This window comes from Papio anubis, chromosome 10 (genome assembly GCF_008728515.1).
Source record: "Papio anubis isolate 15944 chromosome 10, Panubis1.0, whole genome shotgun sequence".
In the NCBI taxonomy this organism is placed as follows: Eukaryota; Metazoa; Chordata; class Mammalia; order Primates; family Cercopithecidae; genus Papio; species Papio anubis.
The window spans coordinates 20,364,789-20,375,240 of NC_044985.1; the positions used below are offsets into that span (position 1 = coordinate 20,364,789).

Here is a 10,452-nt window from a genome sequence, read left to right on the forward strand (position 1 = left end):
CTGCCCTCTCTCTTCCTCCCATGTGACGTGCCTGCTTCCCCTTTGCCTTCCACCGTGATTGTCAGTTTCCTGAGGCCCTCACCAGAAGCAGATGCTGGCACCATATTTCCTTACAGCATGCATTAGAACCATGAACCAATTAGTTCTCTTTTCTTTATAAATCACCCAGTCTCGGGTATTCCTTTCTAGTAACAGAAAAATGACCTGATACAATTCACAAAAATCAAACCAGTGGAGTGCATTCTACAGCTATCACTGTAGAAACTGTAGACTTTTAAAGGCAAAGGCAAGGAATTCCAGTAAACAAATCTTCCTTTAGGATGCTCTTTTATGATAGGTTTCTTCAAAAACATCCAAGAAATGTTTTACTTTCCTATCACCTTAAAATAAAAATTAAAAAAAAAAAACACCCCAGAAATTTAGCATCTCAAATGATAAATCTACATAGGCATTTTCAAAAGCCATTTTGTATATGTGTTTAGCCCCACCATGTTTGCTCGCCTCATTGAATATTCTGGTGACAATGCTAAGAACACAAAGGAATTTCAGAATTAGCATTTTAATGCTTCTCATAAGTAAAAAAGTCAATTGAGGCTCATTCTGAAGGGAATGTTAAGTTTGCTATGTGGAGGCTGTGGCCGATAACCAGTCAGCAGCACTAAAGCTGAGTGTGGATGTCAGCTGTTTTCTTGCAAAGTGGAAATGTTAGCTCTCCCAAATTGGACCCAGCGACAGTCCAGATGTGGGAGTCTGTTACGAAAGAAAGCAGGTTCTGAGTTGCTCTAAGAAAGAAGACTACAGCTAATCTTATTTAATTTCAGAAACTTGTCTCTGATCAGCAATTTCTTTTTCTTTTTCTTTTTTTAAGAGACAAGGTCTTGCTCTGTTGCCCCAGCTGGAGTCAGCTTACTGCTGCCTTGAACTCCTGGGATCAAGCAATCCTCCTGCCTCAGTCTCCTGAGTAGCTGGGACTACAGGCACATGCCACCATGCCCAGCTAATTTTTTTTATTTTTGGTAGATAGAGGGTCTTGCTATGTTGCCCAGGTTAGTCTTCAGCTCCTGACCTCAAGCGATCCTCCCACTTCGGCCTCTCAAAGTGTTAGGATTATAGGCGTGAGCCACCACGCCTGGCTAGCAATTTTTAAATAGGAATTGCTGCATGATCTGCTCTTCTTTGTTAGAACAGATTTATAAGAACACTCATTCAAAGACATATCTGACCGAATATGTTAAAAAGTAGAATAGTTGACTGGAGGCTGAGGTGGGCAGATCACCTGAGGTTGGGAGTTCAAGACGAGCCTGACCAACATGGAGAAACTATGTTTCTACTAAAAATACAAAATTAGCCAGGCATGGTGGCATATGCCTGTAATCCCAACTACTTGGGAGGCTGAGGTAGGAGAATCACTTGAACCTGGGAGGTGGAGGTTGCAGTGAGCCGAGATCGCACCATTACACTCCAGCCTGGGCAAGAAGAGTGAAACTCCATCTCAAAAAACAAAAAAACAAAACAAAACAAAAGGTAGAATAGTTAATTTGGAAATTTCTGTAATAGATTTGACTAAATTAGAAAAATGAATAACTATTTTGAAGCCCAAATAATCCATCAATATATACAATCTACTTGCTTTTACAAACAGATGGGAAAAAAGAAATTGGTTAAAAATGTTACTGCTTATATCCTTTCAGACCTCCGAATGCATACACTATTTGGATATGTAAATATAAATTTCCCTGAGCAGTACTATATGTTATCTAGGTCAGAGTCCTGGTCAGAAACATATGGCACACTCAAACAAAATATGCTTGAAGAGTTATGTAAAGAAGTCATAAAGATTTGGGAAGCTTTAAAGGAAATCAGAGAGGATTAGTGAAGTACCCTAGAGCCAGCAACCACAGGAAGCTACTACCACCTTTAGGTCTGAAGAAGCAGAGAGGGAGCAGCTAATGGGGTCTAAGAAGCAGCTGGACTTGTAGAGAGGAGGCTGTGACCTTCAGGAGAGGAAAGTAGCTATGGCTAGAATGCGGTCCAGCAAAGAAAGAAAATAAATATCCTGACCTTTTTTTTCTCCCTCCATTTGATCTGCTGTTGTTTTCCAATGACCAAACCCATTGGGGAAGGTGCTTGGTTGATGCAGTCCATAGAGGTTGGCCTCCCAGGACACAAAGCAGAGTGGAAAAGGGCAGTAAGTGGACAAGGGAAGGGCAAACAGAGAATGTCTAGCTCACAGGAAGAGCTTTCAATGTCAATGAACACACATATAGGTAGTCCTTGCTTTGGGTGGTTCTGATATACATTATTTTCAGTTACCACTGTTAAGTTAAATTACATCAGTCCCCCAACGTGGTTCAAATTTCAGTTATCATGGTATATTAATTGTGAGTAATTGCATAAAATACACTTCACTGTCACCTCTTCAGGTCAGAAATTACTCCATAAATAACAGATGTGTGTCATAATAAGTGATCAGTTATGTCATTTCTTTCAAAATCTATTGGTGATCAGTCACTATACATGTTATTCAGTTCATGCACAGACAGCAAAGTGTGTAGTTGTGTTGCCTCCATGTCTCCCACCGATGAATCCATGTGATATTTTTATTTTTATTTATTTTTATTTATTTATTTTTTGAGACGGATTCTCACTCTGTCACCCAGGCTGGAGGGCAGTGGTGCGGTCTCGGCTCACTGCAAGGTCCGCCTCCCAGGTTCACGTCATTCTCCTGCCTCAGCCTCCCGAGTAGCTGGGACTACAGGTGCCTGCCACTGCGCCCGGCTAATTTTTTGTATTTTTAGTAGAGATGTGGTTTCATCGTGGTCTCGATCTCCTGACTTCGTGATCCACCCGCCTCGGCCTCCCAAAGTGCTGGGATTACAGGCGTGAGCCTCCGCACCTGGCCGATATTTTTAAAAATAGATATTCAAAAGAGGGCATTAGCCAACAAAGATGACAGTGCAGCAAAGGAACAAAACATGTTAACTCCGGAAGTGAAATTTGCATCAAACATAAATGACATTGCAGTAAGAAATAGCTGACCATGGGAGTGTTGACACTGCCACCATTTGAGAAACTCCAGTTATATAGCATAAATGAGGAAAGAGGTTGTGATGGAAAGGATGAAGATTTCCTAGAGGAAGTGGCAATAGCAAAAAAACTTCACATTCAAATATTTTGAAGATATTTCATGGTTTTGAAAGCACAACAGATAAAATGTTGGAAGCTGATCTGAATTTAGGATGAAGTTTGACAATTTACCAAAGCATAGAAGAAATGGTCACCCCAAGCTGGGTGCAGCAGTGCACGCCTGTAGTTGCAGCTGTTCGGGAGGCGAGGGAGAAGGATTGGTTGAGCTCTGGAGTTCAAGACTAGCCTGAGCAACATAGGGAGACCCTGTCTCTTAAAAAAACAGTCATTCTATAGTGAAAGTTACACCACAAGAAGAAGTGAAGCATTGTTCAAACTACTCTTCATATTTTTTTTTTTTACAAAGGCATAAACCATTTTAATTTTCAACGTTTCTAATGTTTTAAATTGTAATATACTAAATAAATATTAGCTTCACTATTTTTTCTTTTTTTTGAGATGGAGTGTTGCTCACCTAGGCTGTAGCGCAGTGGCACAATCTAGGCTTACTGCAAGCTCTGCCTCCCAGGTTCATGCCATTCTCCTGCCTCAGCCTCCCAAGTAGCTGGGACTACAGGCGCCCGCCATCAAGCCTGGCTAATTTTTTAGTATTTTTTTTAGTAGAGACATGGTTTCACTGTGTTAGCCAGGATGGTCTTGATCTCCTGACCTTGTGATCTGCCCACCTCGGCCTCCCAAAGTGCTGGGATTACAGGCGTGAGCCACCGTGCCCAGCCACTATTTCTTTGATTTCTCTATATTCTTATAACTAACAGTAAGGGAATTTTTAACATTTGACAAAAATTTTTAAAGCTCATAGGACAATCATATTTTACCCTTTGAGTATTAACATTGCTTTGCATGGTCATTTTTAGGGTCCCACATAATTGTGCAAAGTAAGGACTTCTTGTATTGTGCTTTTCAATGGCTGATTAACATTCTACAATATGGATATAGCATTATTTAATCCTCTACTAATGGACATTCAGGTTGTTTGCATTTCTTTCTCTTGTATAAACAATGCTACAATAGATATCCTTAAACACATCTCATTTTGTGCAGCTGTATTCTTAGGATACGTTTTTTTTTTTTTTTTTTTTTTTAAGAGTTGGGGTCTCGCTCTGTCACTGAGGCACTGAGACTGGAATGCAGTGGTGCACTCGCAGCTCACTGCAGCCTTTAATTTTAACTCCTAGGCTCAAGTGATCCTCTGGCCTCAGTCCTCCATAGTAGCTGGGATCACAGGTGCCAGCCACCTCACCCAGCTAAGGCTAAATTCTGAGAGAGAGGCATTACTGGGTTAAAGGATATGTACATTCACATTTTGATACACACAGCCAAACTGCCTGCCTGAAAGGATGTATGTTTATACTCCACCAACAGCACCTCAAAGTTCCCAATTCCCCACCCTGTGGTGAACAATAAGTATATTTTATTTTCATTGCCAGTTTTTCACCTCACTGTTGTTTCAATTCATGATCACCAGGGAAGCTGAATATTTTTAAAAGAATAAGGTTTTAAAAAAGTATCTGAAAAGAGTTCCTAGCTGGGCGCAGTGGCTTACACCTGTAATCCCAGCATTTTGGGAAGCTGAGGTGAGTGGATCATTTAAGGTCAGGAGTTTGAGGCCAGCCTAGCCAACATGGTGAAACCCTATCTCTATTAAAAATACAAAAATTAGTCGGGCGTGGTAGTGGGCACCTGTAATCCCAGCTATTCAGGAGGCTGAGGCAGGAGAATTGCTTGAACATGGGAGGCAGAGGTTGCAGTGAGCCAAGATCCTGTCACTGCACTCCAGCCTGGGCAACAGAGAGAGACTCCACATCAAAAAAAAAAAAAAAAAAGTTCCTTCAATATTACTTACATTGAAAGCAGGGAATTTTCTTGCTCTAGGAACATGGTATCTTTATCCATGAGAAATAGTAGCAGCTACCAGTTTAATGTTCTGGGTAGAAATTATGAGTCTGGCAGCTCATTTTAATTAAGCTAATACATAATGATTTGAAGAAAGACTGTAGAGAAAAAGTGGTAAGATTTTGCAAAGTGCCTTAGGCAGACAGCTCATTTTAAAGAAAGGCCTATGGGTCATATTTTCATCTCTCAACTAAATATATTCACACACACTATCAAACACAAAGGTACATAATACACTGTCAGGTGTGAATGTAAAAATAAAACTTCTAGAATAAATACATTTTATCTTTGGTTTATTATTACCAGCTTTATCTCCGAACTGCCAAAACTAAGTCATCAGTTTGTAAGTAATATCAGGCACATGCCATATACTCATCATTATGCTATGAATATGGGACTGCAAAAAGTTTAAAATGTGGTCAGGGCATGGTGGCTCACACCTGTAATTCCAGCACTTTGAGAGGCTGAGGCAGGTAGATTGCCTCAACCTCTCAGGAGTTTGAGCTCAGGAGTTTGAGGCCAGCATGGGCAACATAGTGAGACCCCATCTCTACAAAAAATTAAAAATTGTCTAGGTGTGTGCCTGTAGTCCTAGCTCCTTGGGAGCTGAGGTGGGAAGATCACTTGAGCCCAGGAGGTGGAGCTGCAGTGAGTTATGATTGCCACTGCCCTCCAGCCTGGGTGACAGAGCGAGACCCTGTCTGAAAAAGAAAAAAAAAAAAGTTTAAAATGTGGTCCCTACCCGTAGCATTAACAATACCTGTTTAGTGAATATATTTTATATGTCAGGAGCTATAGAAGAGTCTTTGCTTATGGGTCTCATTTAATCCTCATACTCTTTCAAGGAAAGCATCGTTTACTTCACTCTACAGATGTGAATTCTGTGCTCAGAACTATACCTAGTGTCAGGTCAAAATCTGAACCTGAAGTTTTCTGATTCCATGCTGCTACACCAAATTGTTTAAAACCTAGTTAAAGAGGACAGGCATGGGGGCTCACGCCTATCATCCCAGCACTTTGGAAGGCCAAGGCCGGTGGATCACTCGAGGTCAGGAGTTCGAGACCAGCCTGGCCAACATGGTGAAACCCCACCTTACTAAAAATACAAAAATTAGCTGGGGGTGGTGGCGCACACCTGTAATCCCAGCTACTCAGGTGGCTGAGGCGGGAGAATCGCTTGAACCCAGGAAGCAGAGGCTACAGTAAGCCAAGATGGTGCTACTGCATTCTAGCCTGAGCAACAGAGTGAGATGCTGTCTCAAAAAAAAAACCCCAAAAAACAAAACAAAATAAAACCTAGTTAAAGAGACAAAGTAACAGAAATTTTAGAGAAAAATTAGGTGTGAAACCATGTTTTTTTTTTTTTTTTTTTTTTTTTTAGAATACCAGTTCATATTTAATTACCACAAATCACAGGAGCACTGGACATGGCTTTAGTGAGTGGGCCTCATTCAGTTCAGGCAGCTAAAGGGAGGGGGTGTCCTCTTATTCCTCTCCCTAGAGCTAAATATGCATCTGGGAAAAAGCAGGCTCTGGAGCACAGAGGTTTTGGGTTTTTTGTTTTTGTTTTGTTTTGTTTTTGAGACGGAGTCTTGCTTTTGTTGCCCAGGCTGGAGTGCAATGGCAGGATCTCGGCTCACTGCAACCTCTGCCTCCCAGGTTCAAGTGATTCTCTTGTCTCAGCCTTCTGAGTAGCTGGGATTACAGGCGCCCGCCACCATGCCTGGCTAATTTTTGTATTTTTAGAGATGGGGTTGCGCCTGTTGGCCAGGCTGGTCTCGAACTCTTGACCTTGTGATCCTTCCACCTCAGCCTCGCAAAGTGCTGGGATTACAGGCATGAGCTACTGTGGCCAGCCACATAGAGTTATTTTTTGGAGTAAAAAGAACTGAACTCCCAACACTGGGTAAAACTGCAAAAAGAAAAACGCCTGTGCCCAGGCACTAGCTACAAGGCTGCACTGAATAAGGAAAGCTTGGGTCCTGTAAGTTTCAGGACAGGAACCGCTCCTTGGTCAAGTTTTCCCTGGCACCTGGCACATAGGAACGTGCTTGAGGAGCAAGTGTTCAATGAACCTGAGAGCGCTCAGGATGATTTCCAGATAATTGGGTTCAGGAGTCTACTGGGAGGAGCTTAAACCTAGAAGTTCCCTTTTTAGAAGTCTCAATATGGCTCCCTAGCTTAGAGAAGACAGACGATGTGGGAAGGAGGCCTGAGGAGAGGACGCAGGCTGGCAGAAGGCAGCAGGGCGCATACGAGCCCAGACCCTGACACCCTTCCAAGGGCGGTGACTAGGTGGCCACCACACAGCACTGGCCTGCTGCGGAGTTCAAAACTAGAAGGGGTTCTATGAAAGTGTTCCCAGGACATGGAGCTGCCCTGGGCTAAGTCCAGTCACCTGTCAGCCTTGGTGGTTCCCATCCCCACAGCACCCCAGCACCACTTGCCTGAGGAACCGGCTCTGTGCTACACAGGCCCAGGCCTGAGGGCCCACCTAGAAGCACTCAGCTGCCAACGTGGGAAGGATTGAGTGCCTCCAGCCCCAGCCGAGCCCCACGTGGTGACATTCCAGCGAGGCAAGGGCATCGGCACCTCACGCCCGTGTTTACAGGCCCCTCACCTGAGCCACTGCACCTTCTCTTTGATGAAGTGCTCACCCAGCGGCGGGTCAGCTCCAGGTACAAGCTGTGCTGAAGAGGCGGGTAGTCCAAATACAGGCGGGGGTGTCTTCTTGGGAGCGGCCTTCTCCATCTGGGTGCCCTCGGGCCACTCATTGAAGGAGGTGATGGAGCTGCTCTTGGGCCTCACTCCTCTCGGAGCCACCTGCAGGGCCCTGTCATAGTCCTTGCCATTGACCCTGTTCTCCGTATTGTGGTCATTCCAGGCCTGGATGCTAGTGTCTGTCAATGCAGCCAGGCCCCACGCTGGGAATGGACATGAGGTTGTTGGCATCACAAAGGTTCTTCACAGCTTTCCAGTTCTGATGGGAGGAGCCTCAGGAGAAACTGCTGGAGACAAAATAGGTGGACATGCTGTCAAATCCCTCAGCCGGGACATGTGGGTGTGGCTCTCTTCCACCAGCAGCGCTATGAAGACCCCATAGTGGGGCCTGTTTGGTGTCAGGAGGTGGGTCCAGGCCTCAAGGGATGTCAGGTATGAGCCATAGATATAAAAGAGTGGGGTGCTCTTGCCCACGCTGTTCTTCCAGGGATAAAATGCACCATGGGAGTCATCCATGTCAATGATATACTTGATGTTGTCACATACAGTGATGTCATCCTGGCCTCGTGGGGTTGGATGTGGATGTGGGGTTGGATGTGGATCCGGTCACCTGGATCTGCACTGATGGGTGGTGTCCAGAATGGCAGGCACCAGGTCATCTGAGGGTTCCCTGTGACCATCAGCCATGCCGGGTGGATACCAGGAAGGGACCAGGACACTAGGGTCCCAGTAGCCATAGGGCCCCAGCTCCATGTAGAAGCTGGAGCCCAAGCCGTCTAGGGGGCTGTGGCGGCTGTGGGGGTAGCTGGCCGAGATCTTGGGGTCCCAGTGAATGTAGTGGCCCCCACATTGAGGGCTGTGGTACCACAATATGGTAGAAGGTGTGCAGGTCCAAGTGGACACGCAGGCTCTGCCTGGGGACCCCTCCAGGCATCGCTCCAAGGGTGCCAGCTCCAGGCCTGGCCTCCCGCCCGCCTCCCACAGCGCCAAAACCATGTGGTTTTGATAGTAAGATGGTCACGTTTTTCATTGGTTGAATAACCTGCAATACAGTGAATGGACAGGTGAGTATTTGGAAGATCCTGAGCAGCTTTTGGAGCAGAAGACTCATTTCTGTAAGTGTTGGGAGAGAGAAGTAGGCCTGGGGAAACGAGGGTTGAAGGTTTGTCCGGTCTGATGAGATAAAAGGACAACGTTTTATGGCTGAGCAAGGGGAAGAAATGGCAAATGCAGGCCATCTGGAGAGAGAACATCAGGGGCTGGTGGTGTGGGTTCTGCTGTACTGATGAGGAAATGTAAGACACTGTGAAAAAAAAATACAATCTAAGGAATACAAGCTAAGCCAAAGGAAAAGTTAAACTTGGGAACTGAGTCATACACAAAAAACCTTTTTTTGTTCCCAGACGGCTGTAACTTCACATGCTTACTTTATCTTATGCAAAATATAGATTTACTGAGCTGAGACAAACGCATAATTGACTTTCCCCCTACTCCTTTATTTTCACATGTAAAATGCAGATTCACTGGGCCCTAATCAAAGCCTCACAAGAATGCATCCGCTTGCCTCACTGCCTACCCTCCCTCCTTTTTTTACCCCTTCCTCTCCTGCTTGCTTTTTCCCCTTTAAATATTGAAGTTCCCCAAACCTTCTCTGTAGAAAGCATGGGTCACAGATCCAACTGTAACTTGTGTTTTGTTTCCCAGGCGTGTCCTCAACCTTGGCAAAATAAGCCTCGAATCAGCTGATTTGCCTCAGTCACTTTGTGGTTTACAACACCACGTGGTGAACAAAGCACTACTTTGGTGAGTTAGCCAATCATTTGTGCAGATGTTGACATTTGGCAGAAAGTGGAAAAATAAAAATGTTTGTATTAATCTGAGTCTATCTGACTTTTGAGAAACTGACACAGCAGGTAGCAAATACAACTCAAAATCTAGAGAAACCCTCAAGTGCCAGCCAACTGAACTGAAACAGAAATTAGGAGAATGTTGTATTTTTTTTTTATGGTTAGATACTGCCAAAGGTAGTGTCACTTAGAATCTATAACCATAGCCCAGAAACAAAACACAACAACAAAAGAAACCCAGGCTATTTTAATGGTCTAAATACTTCCAGATCCTAACATGTACAGTGGAGAAAAAAAGAAAAAAAAAATTTGTTATGTTAACAACATGTTAAAAAACATATTCTTATTTAGCTCATATATGTAGTAATGTATTGTATATACATTCACTTAAAAATATGAGTTAGGGCCAGGCACGATGGCTCACGCCTGTAATCCCAGCACTTTGGGGGGCAGATCACTTGAAGTCAGAAGTTTGAGACCAGCCTGGCCAACATGGTGAAACCTCATCTATACTAAAAATACAAAAAACCAAAAACAAAAACAGGCAAAGGACATGAACAGACGCTTCTCAAAAGAAGACACACAGCCAACAAGCATATGAAGACATGCTCAATATCACCAATCATTAGAGAAATGCAAATGAAAACCACAATGAGGCACCATTTCACACCAGTGAGGATGGCTATTATTAAGAAGCCAAAAAATAACAGATACTGGTGAGGTTGTGAAGAAAGGAAGTGTTTATGCCCTACTGGTGGGAATGTAAATTGGTTCAGCTACTATGGAAAGCAATTTGGAGATTTCTCAAAAAACATAAAACTACCCATTCAACCTAACAATCCCA

General features: G+C 43.9%; 1 pseudogene; it reads right to left on the minus strand.

The window, feature by feature from the left end:
- Positions 1-6,811: 6,811 nt before the first annotated feature.
- On the minus strand, positions 6,812-10,081 carry LOC110740850 (annotated as a pseudogene).
- Between the last annotated feature and the right edge of the window lie 371 nt (positions 10,082-10,452).